This window comes from Salvelinus fontinalis, chromosome 14 (assembly GCF_029448725.1).
Source record: "Salvelinus fontinalis isolate EN_2023a chromosome 14, ASM2944872v1, whole genome shotgun sequence".
Classification (NCBI taxonomy): Eukaryota; Metazoa; Chordata; class Actinopteri; order Salmoniformes; family Salmonidae; genus Salvelinus; species Salvelinus fontinalis.
In genome coordinates this window covers 31,022,915-31,039,229 of record NC_074678.1, presented here as the reverse complement: position 1 = coordinate 31,039,229, position 16,315 = coordinate 31,022,915, and positions in this window count along the sequence as shown.

Here is a 16,315-nt window from a genome sequence, read left to right as displayed (position 1 = left end):
CCACCACGATATTTCACCGTGGGTATGAGGTGCCTCTCCTTGTATGCATCTCTGTTTCGACGCCAAACATGCCGATGCTAAACGTAAAATGTTGGTCTCATCTGACCAGAGCACCTTCTTCCAATCATAATTTAAATGATGTTTGGCAAACTCCAAGCGCTTGTGTCTGTGTCTTGGGGTCATTAAGGGCTTTCTTCTGGCAACCCTTCCAAAGAGCCTGTGGATGTGGAGGTGGCGTCTGATGGTGTTTTTTTAAACCTGGTGACCCCAAGACGCCACCAAGGACTGAAATTCTTTCACAGTGATTCTGGGGGTTTTGTTGCCTCTCTCACGATCCTCCTCCCTATCCTGGGAGGCAAAATGCATTTGCGTCCTCTACCCGTGAGGTTTTCAACTGTTCCATATCTTTTGAATTTTTTCATAATTGCCCTGACAGTGCTCAGTGGTATATTCAATCATTTGCGGATCTTCTTGTAGCCATTACCAGATTTATGAAGGACTACGACCATCTGTCTCTTTTGAATTGCCAGTTCTTTTGTTTTCTTCATGGTGTTGGATGACAAAAGGATATTACATGCGTGTTACCTCATTTTTATACCCTAGTGAAAAAGGAAGTGATATAATGGCTCAAAATAGTTCCTTAACACTTAGATAAACTTAAATTAGTGGAATTTAATTCCTGGTTTAATTTTGGTAGATGTTATTTACAATAATATTTAAGGGTGCCATTAATTGTGTAACCTTGATTTGGAAGACATAGATTTTTAAATAAATCAATAAATTATTTTGTTGGGTTCCATTGAAACATTAATAAAGTACAGTATTTTTCACATGTTGGTATTTTGAGTTTGTTGCTGTAATTATTTTGTTTATATTTCTTTAAGTATTGTTTGTGCATTGCCAGTCAGGGGTGCCAGTAATTTTGGAGCCCACTGTATATATATATATATATTTAGTCTCTCTGTGTTTCATAATTGTCCTCCAATTCGCAAGAGGCTGAATGTATCTCACAGGAGAAAAATCTAAATTCGTTTTTTTCCCCTTCCAATTTTTTCTCTCAAATTTTGTGCACAAATGTGCTTACATCCCTGTTAGTGAGCCTTTCTTCCTTTGCCAAGATAATCCATCCACCTGACAGGTGTGGCATATCAGGAAGCTGATTTAACAGCATGATCATTACACAGGTGCATCTTGTGCTGGGGACAACAAAAGGCCACTCTAAAATGTGCAGTTTTGTCACACAACACAATGCCACAGATGTCTCAAGTTTTGGGGGCATGCAATTGGCATGCTGACTGCAGAAATGTCCAGAGCTATTACCAGATAATTTAATGTTCATTTCTCTACCATAAGCCACCTCCAACATTGTTTTAGAGAATTTGTCAGTACGTCCAACCGGCCTCACAACAGTAAACAACGTGTATTGCATCGTGTGGGCAAGCGGTTTGCTGATGTCGACGTTGTGAACAGAGTGCCCGATGGTGGCGGTGGGGTTATGGTATGGGCAATGAACACAATTGCAATTTATCGACGACAATTTGAATGCACAGAGATATCGTGACGATATCCTGAGGCCCATTGTCATGCCATTCATCTACCGACATCACCTCATGTTTCAGCATGATAATTCACAGCCCCATGTAGCAAGGATCTGAACACAATTCCTTGAAGCTGAAAGTGTATCAGTTCTTCCATGGCTTGCATACTCACCAGACATGTCACCCATAGAGCATGTTTGGGATGATCTGAATTGATGTATAAAACAGTGTTTTCCAATTCTCTCCAATATCCAGCAACTTTGCAGAGCCTTTGAAGAGGCTTTCTTTCTCTACAGTATTTATGCTGCAGTAGTTTATGTGTCGGGGGGCTAGGGCCAGTCTGTTATATCTGGACTATTTCTCCTGTCTTATCCGGTGTCCTGTGTGAATTTAAGTATGCTCTCTCTAACTCTCTCTTTCTCTCTTTCTTTCTCTCGGAGGACCTGAGCACTAGGACCATGCCTCAGGACTACCTGGCCTGATGACTCCTTTCTGTCCCCAGTCCACCTGGCCGTGCTGCTGCTCCAGTTTGAACTGTTCTGCCTGCGGCTATGTGACCCTGACCTGTTCACCGGACGTGCTACCTGTCCCAGACCTGCTGTTTTCAACTCTCTAGAGACAGCAGGAGCGGTAGAGATACTCTGAATGATCGGCTATGAAAAGCCAACTGACATTTACTCCTGAGGTGCTGACCTGTTGCACCCTCGACATCCACTTTGATTATTATTATTTGACCTTGCTGGTCACTTATGAACATTTGAACATCTTGGCCATGTTCTGATATAATCTCCACCCGGCACAGCCAGAAGAGGACTGGCCACCCCTCATAGCCTGGTTCCTCTCTAGGTTTCTTCCTAGGTTCTGGCCTTTCTAGGGAGTATTTCCTAGCCACCGCGCTTCTACACCTGCATTGCTTGCTGTTTGGGGTTTTAGGCTGGGTTTCTGTACATCACTTTGAGATATCAGCTGATGTAAGGGCTTTATAAATACATTTGATTTGATTTGAGTGGGACAACATTCCACAGGCCACAATCAACAGCCTGATCAACTCTGTGCGAAGCAGATGTGTCACATTGCATGAGGCAAATGGTGGTCACACCAGATAATGACTGGTTTTCTGATCCACAACATCAAATTAACAATGGTTTAATAATCGAACAGGTCACGGCAGGCAGGGTTCAGTAAACCAGAGGTGGGGTAACGGTACCGGACTGCAGGCAGGCTCAGGCTATGCAGAGGTCAATAATCCAGAGGTGGGGCAAAGGTACAGGTCGGCAGGCAGGCTCAGGGGCAGGCTCAGGGGCAGGCAGAGTGGTCAGGCAGGCGGGCTCAGAGTCAGGGCAGGCAAGAGTCAGGGCAGGCAAGAGTCAGGGCAGGCAAGAGTCAGGGCAGGCAAGAGTCAGGGCAGGCAAGAGTCAGGGCAGGCAAGAGTCAGGACAGGCAAGAGTCAGGACAGGCAAGAGTCAGGACAGGCAAGAGTCAGGACAGGCAAGAGTCAGGACAGGCAAGAGTCAGGACAGGCAAGAGTCAGGACCAGGAGGACGAGAAAAAGAGTGACTGGGGAAAACCAGGAGCTGAGACACAAAACCACTGGTTGACTTGACAAACCAGACAAACTGGCAACAGACAAACAGAGAACACAGGTATAAATACACAGGGAATAATGGGGAAGATGGGCGACACCTGGAGGGGGGTGGAGACAATCATAAAGACAGGTGAAACAGATCAGGGTGTGACACTAATTAATTTATTTCAATTGATTGATATCCTCATATGAACTGTAACTCAGTAGAATCTTTGAAATTGTTGCATGTTGCATTTATATTTTTGCTCAGTACAGAAAAAAATCAGTTGCTCGCGACATGTTTTATTTTTTTTAAGTACACTATATATACTAAAGTATGTGGACACCTTTTCAACTTAGTGGATTTGGCTATTGCTTAACTCTACAGCATACAATTACTTTCTAAACGTTTCTGTGCTTCCAACTTTGTGGCAACAGTTTGGGGAAGGCCCTTTCCTGTTTCAGCATGACAATGCCCCCGTGCAGAAAGTGAGGTCCATACAGAAATTGCTTGTTGAGATTGGTGTGGAAGAACTTGACTGGCCTGCACAGAGGCCTGACCACAACCCCATTGAACACCTTTGGGATGAATAGGAAGCCGAATGCGAGCCAGACCTAATCACCCAACACCAGTTCCCGACCTCACTAACCCTCTTGTGGCTGAGCTGAAGCAAGTCCCTGCAGCAATGTTCCAACATCGAGTGGAAAGCCTTCCCAGAAGAGTGGAGGAGGCTGTTATAGCATATTAATGCCCATGATTTTGGAATGAGATGTTCGATGAGCAGGTGTCCACATATCTTTGGTCATGTAGTGTAGCTCTCATGCCAGAAAATGTTTGAGACCCCTGGTTTAGAATTAAATACTGTATTTAATTTAACAAATATATATTATGTATCCACCTCTTTGTTGTTCCTTTCTTCCTGGATTGCAAGCACAGACAGGTGCTGGTGTGATGTGCAGTGAGATATGTGACAAGGGTGTGTCCCCAACTATGAGGACAATATAAACAAATCAAAAAGATCCTGCATATTGACATTAGCATTTCATTATGTTTTATTTGATGTGCAAGATTGAGATACAGAGTGGATAGAGAGAGAGAAATAGTTGTCTGGACTCTGCGGTCCCTGGTCGCAGTATGAGCTAAGTCCAGACGTGCATTAGACACACATTAGTGCACCCTGCATGAATAAATGATGTGTGCCAAGCCAGGGGGTCCTAGCTTTGTGCAGTACTAACCTCCGTAGACTACAGCAGTTAGCCTGGAAGGAGAGTCTAGAACCCCATAACATTATCGTCTTCCTAGTCTTAATGACTATATGGCTTACCAATTGGATTTCATTACTCATTAGTATATCCATTTTATCTGCAGTCCCTTCATAATATTGAGAAAATTGTTCAGGCGTAAAATTTGGAATTCCTTTTACAAGTTTTAACAAGCATTTGGTTAAACTTCAACTTTTAGTATGTTGAAACCGATTGTGCAATCGTAGTTTTTGATATACAGCAGCAAGTATTGTTCAGTGATCAATGTCAGACATGGTTTTGAGATCAAATCAATTCTATTTTAGCCTCACTAGTGTTGACTTGTGCCAGCTCATCTTGAAGATATTTTACCTGTTAATTCATAAAATACACCAAGTCACTCACTAATTGAAAACATGTTAATGTTCAATTCATAAAACATTTAGAAAACATTGTCTTGACCCCAAAAGTGTGAATGACCTCGCAAAGGCAGCAACACAGTAATGAGAGCACTGCAGTATCCTCTAGTGATGTAAATTGTTAATGCACAGAGAGAGTGCTTTTCTTTTACATATAGTGAGCGCCAAAAGTATTGGGACAGTGAAATGTTTTGGTCATTTTGGCTCTGTACTCCAGCACATTGGATTTCAAATGATACAATGTAATTAGGTTGTATTGCAGACGGTCAGCTTTAATTTGAGGATATTTTCATCCATATCGGGTGAACCGTTTTTAAATTACAGCACTTTTTGTACATAGTCCTCCCATTTTAGGGGCCCAAAGGTATTGGTACAAATTCACTTATGTGTATTAAACTAGTCAAAAATGTAGTATTTAGTCCCATATTCCTAGCATGCAAGGATTACATCCAGCTTGAGATTAAACTTGTTGGATGCACTTGCTGTTTGTTTTGGTTGTATTTCAGATTATTTTGTGCCCAATAGAACTTAATGGTTAATGTCTTGTCATTTCTTTGTCACTTTAATTGTACATAAGAATAGAAAATGTTTCTAAACACTTCTACATTAATATGGATGCTACCATGATTACAGATAGTCCTGAATGAATCCTGAAAATGATCAAATCAAATTTATTTATATAGCCCTTCTTACATCAGCTGATATCTCAAAGTGCTGTACAGAAACCCAGCCTAAAACCCCAAACAACAAGCAATGCAGGTGTAGAAGCATTGTGGCTAGGAAAAACTCCCTGGAAAGGCCAAAATCTAGGAAGAAACCAGGCTACGAGGGGTGGCCAGTCCTCTTCTTGCTGTGCCGGGTGGAGATAACAGAACATTGCCAAGATGTTCAAATGTTCATAAATGACCAGCATGGTCAAATAGTAATCACAGTGAACAGGTCAGGGTTCCATAGCCGCAGGCAGAACAGTTGAAACTGGAGCAGCAGCACGGCCAGGTGGACTGGGGACAACAAGGAGTCATCATGCCAGGTAGTCCTGAGGCATGGTCCTAGGGCTCAGGTCCTCTGAAATAAAGAGAGAGAATTAGAGAGAGCATACTTAAATTCACACAGGACACCGGATAAGACAGGAGAAATACTCCAGATATAACAGACTGACCCTAGCCCCCCGACACAAACTACTGCAGCATAAATACTGGAGGCTGAGACAGGAGGGGTCAGGAGACACTGTGGCCCCATCCGACGATGGGGGTGAAATCGATGCTGGCCCAAGTCTCTGTTATCAACCCTCAACTCCAATCTGAGGAAATGTTGTTATGTCTGTTTGGAACAAATCAACTATAACATTGTACACTTCATTGCAATTTCAGAATATCAGATAAGAAACAGCTTGACAAATTAAAATGTCTTACTGTGTGCTATCCTTAATACAGTCAAGTAGTGCCATCTTTCATCATTATAGGTCTTGGTAGACTTCCATCAACCAATGAGAGCTGGAATCCATGACGCTGATCAATAAATAAATGGTGCAATGAGTGTTAACAAAAAGAGTGAAAAACTGTTAAAATCATTTTGTTAACTCCTTTTGATACTCTTGCTTGTATTTGAGGTTAAAATATGACACACCGAGAGCAGCCTTTGGATGATGCTCTATGAGAAACTTAATCCATTACTGAATAGTGGACTGACCTCTGACTTGGCTGGTCCTGAGAAGAACACTTCTATTCTCCTTGCTCCTGTACCCCAGAGAGACCATGGCCACAAGGGTGGTCCAGAAACCCTGTGAGTCCACTGAAAGGGAGTAGCCTCACAAACACCCTAAAAAGAAAACACATTGTACAAGAAAATTCTATAACACTGACTGTAAAATGTGTAAACTCATCCCCCACATTGTGCAGTCTGAAATGCATTCACAAAATGGTGTTGCAATTTATGAGGTGGTTTACCAAAAGAAAGGTTGGACATCCAACACTGACACCAATTGTTGTGTTAAACTCAATCTCCCGAGGTATTAAATTACATTATCTATACATCCTCTGATTGGAGGGACTGATGTTATCTGAAGGAAAATGGATGACATGGATAATTGCATCATTGAGAAAACATTCCAGGAAGACCCAAGTATCCCATGCAAGAGGATATTATGGCAGAAAGCCCATTCACAGAGTTCTGTACATTTCTCTCAATGATGCCGATAGACCCACCATGTAGAAATTCCTGAAACGTTCTTCTCCATGTACAACATGTACTTCAAATTGTGTATCCATTACAACTGTAAATTCATAGGGAGAAAGCAGAAGTAAACAAAAAAGTTGATGCAGACAAACTAAGCCTTTCTGGGTGAACTGTACACAGAGAGTCTGTTACTAACTTACATTACTGGGAAAGTTTCACTCACTCATGGCTTTGAGGTCTTAGTCGTCTGGTCTTCCCTGCAGCACAAGACAACCTCTCTCCACAATAACACTAGTGTACGAATCCTATGAAATACAACATTCATGACGACATTTACACTACACACAATCAAAAATCTCAACAAGGATTTAATCTAGTCATGTTCAACTGCAATACCTTGAATTTCCTGTGTGTACTTGAAGATATTGTATGCTTAATTGATTACACTACTTATAATGTAAACCAAGTCTTTCATTCACTAGCATGTACTAATTATTCAATGGTTTCTGCATGTGATTCAAATGAACATTTGTACCTGATATCAGATATACATACATACCTCATTTCCTATATAAAACAGTAATGCATTCCACACCCGGCTGTTTGTGTGGAACTTGACCAGTCTTCTCTGGATTTCAGGGTCTTTAATGTCTGTAACTAAACCGTAACCAGTGCCGTCCACGTAGAAGATCACACTGTTGGTGTCCAGGTTGAGGAGGCCAACTGCTGTGTTAACCCGCTAACTCTCCTTAGACAGGCTGTGATGTAAAGCTGTGTGTGAGACTGACCTCAGCATCTGGCTAAACTCTAGAGAAATCGAAAGCAAACAGGATTACAAAGGAGCGGTTTCCATCATAGACAAACTGCCATGTCATCAAGCTAGTATCAAATCCAGAATGTTTCCCCAGAAGTGTACCTGTTAAAGACCACCTTGTCAAAAACAGTGGAGTTCACTTTAGTTCTGGTTATGTGGTCGATGTTCAGCTCATGTACGACCACCCAGCTTGTTTGCACAGCGGAGTGTGTTATTCTTTATAGTCATTCCAATGAAGTCTTTCGATGACTGGAAGGGGGAGAAACAAGCCATAAATGAAAAGTAAAGAATTATGACATATACAGTACGTGCACTGGATTAAGTAAATAAACATCATACAATGTTTTTTTGCATCTATGATACAAAAATGCATCAAAAGAGTAATGAATCAATTGAAATTCCAAATTAATTCTCAACAATATTATGACTGCATTATTTACTCAGATGGCCCACTTGAGTCCTTGTTGCCAAGAGGCACAAAGAGGTTTCTGCCATCCTGTGTGTTCTGTCTGCGCCTACGGTCACCCCTAGGGGGCTTGTCTAGCGGCAGTTAAGCAGTACAGCGGCTGTAAATGCATTTAAATCCTCAATGTTTTGGGGGGGAGCTCAATGTGACCCTTCCCATTGGAGGTCATCCCAAATAGAGAGCTGGGGAGAAACACCAGGGGAGGAAATCAGATTTTTCACCTAGTCAACTCGGAGATTCGAACCAGCAAACTTTGCTTACTGGCCCGGCTACCTGACACCCTTTTTTTCTTGGCTGATATTATTTAGAGTGTCTGTTATGTCATTGAATGTGTTACTGGCAGCAGTGACAGCTGCTTTGGCAGAGTCTATTAGTTGCCCAATGTAATCTGAAACACACAAAAATAGTGTGTGTGAATAACATACCCATGTTCATGTTGTGGCAGAGTGTGTAAACTGCAGATGTTATTCTCATCTGTTCCATGTCATCATTAAAACACAAGCATAATCTTTCATCTTGTGTCCAAAAACTTCTTTGAATCTGTAACTGCAACAGCATCTTTTCTCATCATGTCTCTTTTCTTCTTTATCTGACCAACACGTTGCTTGTGGGTGTCAACTTTGGCTGAGGTCTGTGTGTAAAAAGATGCAGATAATTTGGAATATACACTGAGTATACAAAACATATACTCAGTGAATAGTGAATTGACCACAATCCCTCCATTAACAGGTTCAAAGTGCAAAGCTTTTTTCAACATCAAAGCAAAGCATTTGCCCCATATCATTTAGCAGGTTGGATGAAGTTCTGCCAAGTGGTCACTAGCTGGCACAGCCACAAAGTCTAAAATCTGATTTTAAACCTAATCCTTTTTAACCTTAGCCCTAACCTTAACCACACTGCTAACCCTAATGCCTAACCCTGACCTTAAATTAAGAGCAAAAAGCTCATTTTTGTTCTCATTAATCTTTACATATAGCTAATTTTGACTTTGCAGCTGGCCCATCTAAGGATACATTGCTCAGTTCTGCCTCCATGATAAGACTCATGACAATACATGTCGACCTGGAAGGATTGAGAATGGGTCAGTAACATCATACATTTTGGTGCAATTCTTGTTTCTAATGTAGCTTTGTGTCGTTAAAAAGCAAGAATTAGGATGATTACTACACCTTTAAGGTCTTTCTCGGCATTCATGGCCTCTGTCAGTAAGCTTCTTGCATTATTCTTTAGCTCCTCGGACCTGTTGGTCAGACCGTTCTCCTCCACATCCTGAAACATAAAGTTAAGAGATGTGAAATAATTTTGCATGGTATGTTATCTGTATTTTCCATGTCATTGTGAATTGAAAGTTCATGGTGGCTGTAACAGCCACAGTATAATCACCTTCAGAGCATTTTCGGCTGCCTCTTTGGATTTGTTGGCCACCATCTCTGCCTCTTCAATGGCTCTTCAATGAACAACCTAACCCCCTCTTTGTCTATTATTCTGCTGTAGGCTCTCACGCTTTCTGCAGCAGGTCAGAGCTGTTGGTGGCATAGTGTACTGCCCTGCAATAACAAGGAATACAACACTCACAGTGGTCCATTATAAAGGCACAAGGCGAGATCCAGATGCAGACACAGGAGGCAGATGGTTGGAGTCTTACAATGTTAATTCATCCAAAAAGGGGTAGGCAAGAGAATGGTCGTGTACAGGCAAAAGGTCAAAACCAGTTCAGAGTCCAACAGGTACCCGAAGGGCAGGCAGATTCAAGGTCAGGGCAGGCAGATTCAAGTGCAGGGCAGGCAGATTCAAGTGCAGGGCAGGCAGGATGATCAGGCAGGCGGGAAAGTAGTCCAGAGTAAGGCAGTGGTCAAAACCGGGAGGACTAGCAAAGGAGAAACAAAAAGGAGTACAGGGGAAAAACACACTGGTTGACTTGACTAAACATACAAGACGAACTGGCATACAGAGACAGAAAACACAGGGATAAATACACTGGGGAAAATAAGCGACACCTGGAGGGGGTGGAGACAATCACAGGGACAGGTGAAACAGATCAGGGCATAACAGTCCATACAAGCCCACACAAAGGTCGCGACATAGAAAACATCTGTGGGGTATGAAGAAATAGGCCCCCACCTAAGAACAACCTAACCCCCTCTTTGTCTACCTACATTTGTAGTTCCATTGCCAGTCTGTTTAGCTCCTCAGTATGCTCCTCTGCCATGACAACGACTCCTGCTTTGCTTTAGCGATATCATTCAGTGTCTCAGTGAGATTGGGTTTGGCTCCGTCTAACCCTATTACAGGGGCTGAGTCACTGGCTTTCTGGTGCTCTTCCATGCTGTCCCTAGGAGGGGTGCGTCACTTGAGTGGATTGAGTCACTGACGTGATCTTCCTGTCTGGGATGGCGCGCCCCTTGGGTTGTGCCGTGGCGGAGATCTTTGTGGGCTATACTCGGCCTTGTCTCAGGATGGTAAGTTGGTGGTTGAAGGTATCCCTCTAGTGGTGTGGGGGCTGTGCTTTGGCAAAGTGGGTGCCTGTTTGGCCCTGTCCGGGGTTATCGTTGGATGGTGCCACAGTGTCTCCCGACCCCTCCTGTCTCAGCCTCCAGTATTTATGCTGCAGTAGTTTATGTGTCGGGGGTCTAGGCTCAGTCTGTTATATCTGGAGTATTTCTCCTGGCCATGAGGCCTAGGACCATGCCTCAGGACTACCTGGCCTGATGACTCCTTGCTGTCCCCAGTCCACCTGGCCGTGCTGCTGCTCCAGTTTCAACTGTTCTGCCTGCGGCTATGGAATCCTGACCTGTTCACCAGACATGCTACCTGTCCCAGACCTTCTGTTTTCAACTCTCTAGAGACTGCAGGAGCGGTAGAGATACTCTGCGTGATCGGCTATGAAAAGCCAACTGACATTTACTCCTGAGGTGCTGACCTGTTGCACCCTCGACATCCACTGTGATTATTATTATTTGACCCTGCTGGTCATCTATGAGCATTTGAACATCTTGGCCATGTTCTGTTATAATCTCCACCCGGCACAGCCAGAAGAGGACTGGCCACCCCTCATATCCTGGTTCCTCTCTAGGTTTTATCCTAGGTTCTGGACTTTCTAGGGAGTTTTTCCTAGCCACCATGCTTCTACACCTGCATTGCTTGCTGTTTGGGGTTTAGGCTGAGTTTCTGTACAGCACTTTGATATATCAGCTGATGTAAGAAGGGCTTTATAAATACATTTTTGATTTGATTTGGTCTATCTCGGCTGCAAGGTGCTCGTAGTCCTGAAAGATTTAAATTACATTTTTAATGCCTCCTTCATTACAAGATAAATAATAATATCCACTGGAAACAATTTGAATTTATCTGCTTCATACCTTGTTGTGCTCCTTCATCATTTCCAAAAGGTTTGTGATATTCCTCAGTTTATCTTTGGTCATATTGATTGGATTGAATCACGTTTCCTCTCCAGCTCATCTTTTAGTTGCTAGTAAATTATTTGGAAAAGGGAGGGACATTTTTTGCGTTGTATCTGAGATCTACAACATTTCATAGATGTTATTCTTCAGTATTTGACATTACCATCAGGTCTCTTAGGAAGTCAGTACTGCTGTAGTTGAGGCTCCATGTCCTGTTCACCATATCCTCTGCTTGTGCCACAGCCTCTGCCAGATCACTCAACGCAGAGCCCCACGTCATCAGGGACTCGGCCGTCTCATTGGCTACAGCCAGGTTGTCATCCAATGGAGTTGTCATATTGTTCCTGATGAAGTCCAATACTGAGAGGGACACATGTATTACCCTTTGCACCTTGAGTCACGTCTATCAAGAACTTGTGTCACATTGATGTATGGAATGTCTCATTCAAAAGAATGTTAAATAATGTGCTGCCCTGTACTGTAAGTGACTTTAGTCTAATCCAAAAGGCCCAGATCTCACGTTTGTGAGCCTCCTCTTGCTCCCTGGCAGCCTCCTTGTCTGGTTACTGCAGCCAAGCTTTCTCATCTCCTGCACCATGCACTGCACCTCCTTCATCATCCTGGCCACCTCCTCCACTGCCACATTTATGTTGGGTATACTAGAGTTAGCCTCACTCAGCTGACGAAGGAGATCTGAGAGTGCAAGAAAAGAGGTGGGGATTATCATGATAATGATGTATCATATTATCATATTGAAATACTTTGAGTAATAGTTTACCTTCTATATGCATTAAGAGATAGAGCTTCAGGGATAAGACACCCACGACAGGTACTCTGGGCAGCATTGCTGTAGTAACCCTCTTTGCAGCGCTCACATCGATCCCCATCAGTATTGTACTGACAGTTCTGGGAAATAAAGTGTTCTCTCTGTTTATCAATGAAGCAGGCTTGTGGAATGTTGGTGGTATGGTTCATGATGTGAGAGGTAATGCAGTCTGGCATGAATGCTAATCTGTGGATATGACTGATATCCATCTGGATCAGCAGGTTTGGAAAAAGCAGAACTAAGCCATACAGTATGTTTACCTTACTGGTGAGTCAGGAATGATCTATCCTGCTGTGTGTGTGTGTGTGTATATGTACAGTGCTTTGCAAAAGTATTCATCCCCCTTGGCGTTTTTCCTATTTTGTTGCTGTAACGTCCTGACCAAAGTTCTTATGTGTTGTGCTTGTTTTAGTGTTGGTCAGGACGTGAGCTGGGTGGGCATTCTATGTTGTGTGTCTAGTTTGTCTGTTTCTGTGTTCAGCCTAATATGGTTCTCAATCAGAGGCAGCTGTCAATCGTTGTCCCTGATTGAGAATCATATATAGGTGGCTTGTTTTCTGTTGGGGATTTTGTGGGTGGTTGTCTCCTGTGTCAGTGTTTGTGCCACACAAACTGTGACGGTTAGTACGTCTGTTGTTTTGTATTCTTGTCTAGTTTTCATGTCATTAAATTATGGAAACTTACCACGCTGCACATTGGTCCTCCGATCCTTCTCGCCTCTCCTCGTCCGATGAGGAGGACGACTTAGACTGCCGTTACAGTTGCATTACAACCTGTAATTTGAATGGATTTTTATTTGGATTTCATGTGATGAACATACACAAAATAGTCCAAATTGGTGAAGTGAAATAAAAAAATTACTTGTTTCTAAAAATAAATTATGAAAAGTGGTGCGGGCACATGTTCACCCCCTTTGCTATGAAGCCCCTAAATAAGATCTGGTGCAACCAATTACCTTCAGAAGTCACATAAGCCTAGGCATCCCGCTAGCGGGACAACTTCCGGTGAAACTGGAGGGCGCGCAATTCAAATAAATAATGGATTCATGTAGTATCCAAAAAAGTGTTAAACAAATCAAAATATATTTTATATTTGAGATTCTTCAAAGTAGCCACCCTTTGCCTTGATGACAGTTTGCACACTCTTGGCATTCTCTCAACCAGCTTCATGAGGTAGTCACCTGGAATGCATTTCAATTAACAGGTGTGCCTTGTTAAAAGTTAATTTGTGGAATTGTTTTCCTTTTTAACGTGTTTGAGCCAATCTGTTGTGTTGTGACAAGGTAGGGGTGGTATACAGAAGATAGCTCTATTTGGTAAAAGACTAAGTCCATATTATGGCAAGAACAGCTCAAATAAGCAAAGAGAAATGACAGTCCATCATTACTTTAAGACATGAAGGTCAGTCAGACCCAGAGTTACCTCTGCTGCGGAGGATAAGTTCATTACAGTTAACTGCACCTCAGAAATTGCAGCCCAAATAAATACTTCACAGAGTTCAAGTAACAGACACATCTCAACATCAACTGTTCAGAGGAGACTGCGTGAATCAGGCCTTCATGGTTGAATTGCTGCAAAGAAACCACTACTAAAGGACAACAATAAGAAGAAGGGACTTGCTTGGGCCAAGAAACATGAGCGATGGACATTAGACCAGTGGAAATCTGTCCTTTGGTCTGATGAATCCAACTTTGAGATTTTTGTTTCAAACCACCGCGTCTTTGTGAGACGCAGAGTAGGGGAACGGATTATCAACGCATGTGTGGTTCCCACCGTGAAGCATGGAGGAGGAGGTGTAATGGTGCTTTGCTGATGACACTGTCTGTGATTTATTTAGAATTCAAGGCACACTTAACCAGCATGGCTAGCACAGCATTCTGCAGCGATATGCCATCCCATCTGGTTTGCGCTTAGTGGGACTATAATTTGTTTTTCAACAAGACAATGACCCAAAACACACCTCCAGGCTGTGTAAGGGCTATTTGACCAAGAAGGAGAGTGATGGAGTGCTGCATCAGATGACCTGGCCTCCACAATCACCCGACCTCAACCCAATTGAGATGGTTTGGGATGAGTTTGATCGCAGAGTGAAGGAAAAGCAGCCAACAGGTGCTCAGCATATGTGGGAACTCCTTCAAGACTGTTGGAAAAGCATTCCTCATGAAGCTGGTTGAGAGAATGCCAAGAGTGTGCTAAGCTGTCATCAAGGCAAAGGGGCGGCTACTTTGAAGAATCTCAAATATAAAATATATTTTTGGTTACTACATGATTCCATATGTGTTATTTCATAGTTTTGATGTCTTCACTATTATTCTACAATGTAGAAAATATTAAAAATAAAGAAAACCCTTGAATGAGTAGGTGTGTCCAAACTTTTGACTGGTACTGTACATGAAAAAGTAACCCCATTATGATATTTTGTGAGAATGTAAACCATGTTACTCCCACCTGTGATTCACCCACCTGTTTTGATGATCCAATAGTCTTGTCCCTCTTCAGAGCCATAGCCAACCAGCAGCACTGCATGACTGAGGTTGTTGGGGTTACAGCTTGGCTCCTCATATATTCCTGTTTGACCAATAATAGCACTAGTTACAATGAGGCAAGCTCAGATAGGGAAAATGCATTTTTTTAATGGAATCAAAAAACGTTTACCTGGACTACCAAAGTTAATATTATGTACAGTCAAACGAAAAAAAACACTACCTTTAGTTGTCAAGCTTCAAGGTATGAAGACCAACCTGAACTGTAGAACATGAAGCTTGGGTGATCTGCATCCACAGCAATGGTGATTGGGCCAATGGTTGCCACAGCGTCAGTCAGAGCCTGCTCATCTCCAGTAGGTATGAACCTCTAATCAGTAATCCTGGAAACTGACTGACTGCTTTCATAGAAACAGGGCTGGGAATCCTAGAAATACAGAAAAGTGTCACACCCCTTGTACTTCTTAAATCATATATTTCTATTAACATTACGTATTGTTGGTCTACACGGACAGGGATGTCCCCAGTCAGACTCTTACCACTGATGTGTAGGGGTAGGTGTCTGTGGACTAAAGCCCCTTTAGAAGCACATAATCATAGGCATTAGCCACGTGGAGAGGATCAGACAGGAGTATACCTGGCACCACCTGCTGGAAAGTTGGGCTGTCTTGTGTTCATGTTCTGAGACTAATTCCACACTCTGACCGTGACCGGTCATCACCGCCTCTTTCATTGCCTGTGATGAAGGGTGTGCTCCCCAAGGGCCTGTCTGAATCCCCATCACCTACACACAAGAGGGATATGCCAACAGGGGAGAAAACAACCCTTATTAGACAATCCCAGGTCACAGAGTGTAAACACAGTATGTCACTATTCAAAGTAGCCTACATCAGAGTTGTTTGACACTCCTCACAACAATAGCTTAGCAGTGCCAAGAAAATATGCTGGTCTACTCGAAATACAGCCCATCTCTAAAACCCTGCCAATTACCTACAATTAAACAGATACAACAACACCTCACGGCACAACGTGAACTTTGAAGAGAGACACACACACACAAACACACACGCATACATACTCTAACACACACTTTACACACACACACACACACACATTGTAGTATTGCACATTGTAATTGTTTTTATCCTGTTTGGACACCAGGAATGGTAGCTGCTGCCTTGGTAGCAGGCGAGCAGCTAATGGGGATCCTAATAAATACTAAAACATTATGCACCCTGATATTTTGATGTCAGGCTGTGCTTTTGTGTAGGCCCAGGCACCCATTGCATCATTGAAGCTTGTGCTTATCTTCTGAATGACTAGTGTAGCCTGTGAAAACAGTCATGTTTCTTCTCACAAAGTTCGTCACAAACTAATACATTTGAAAC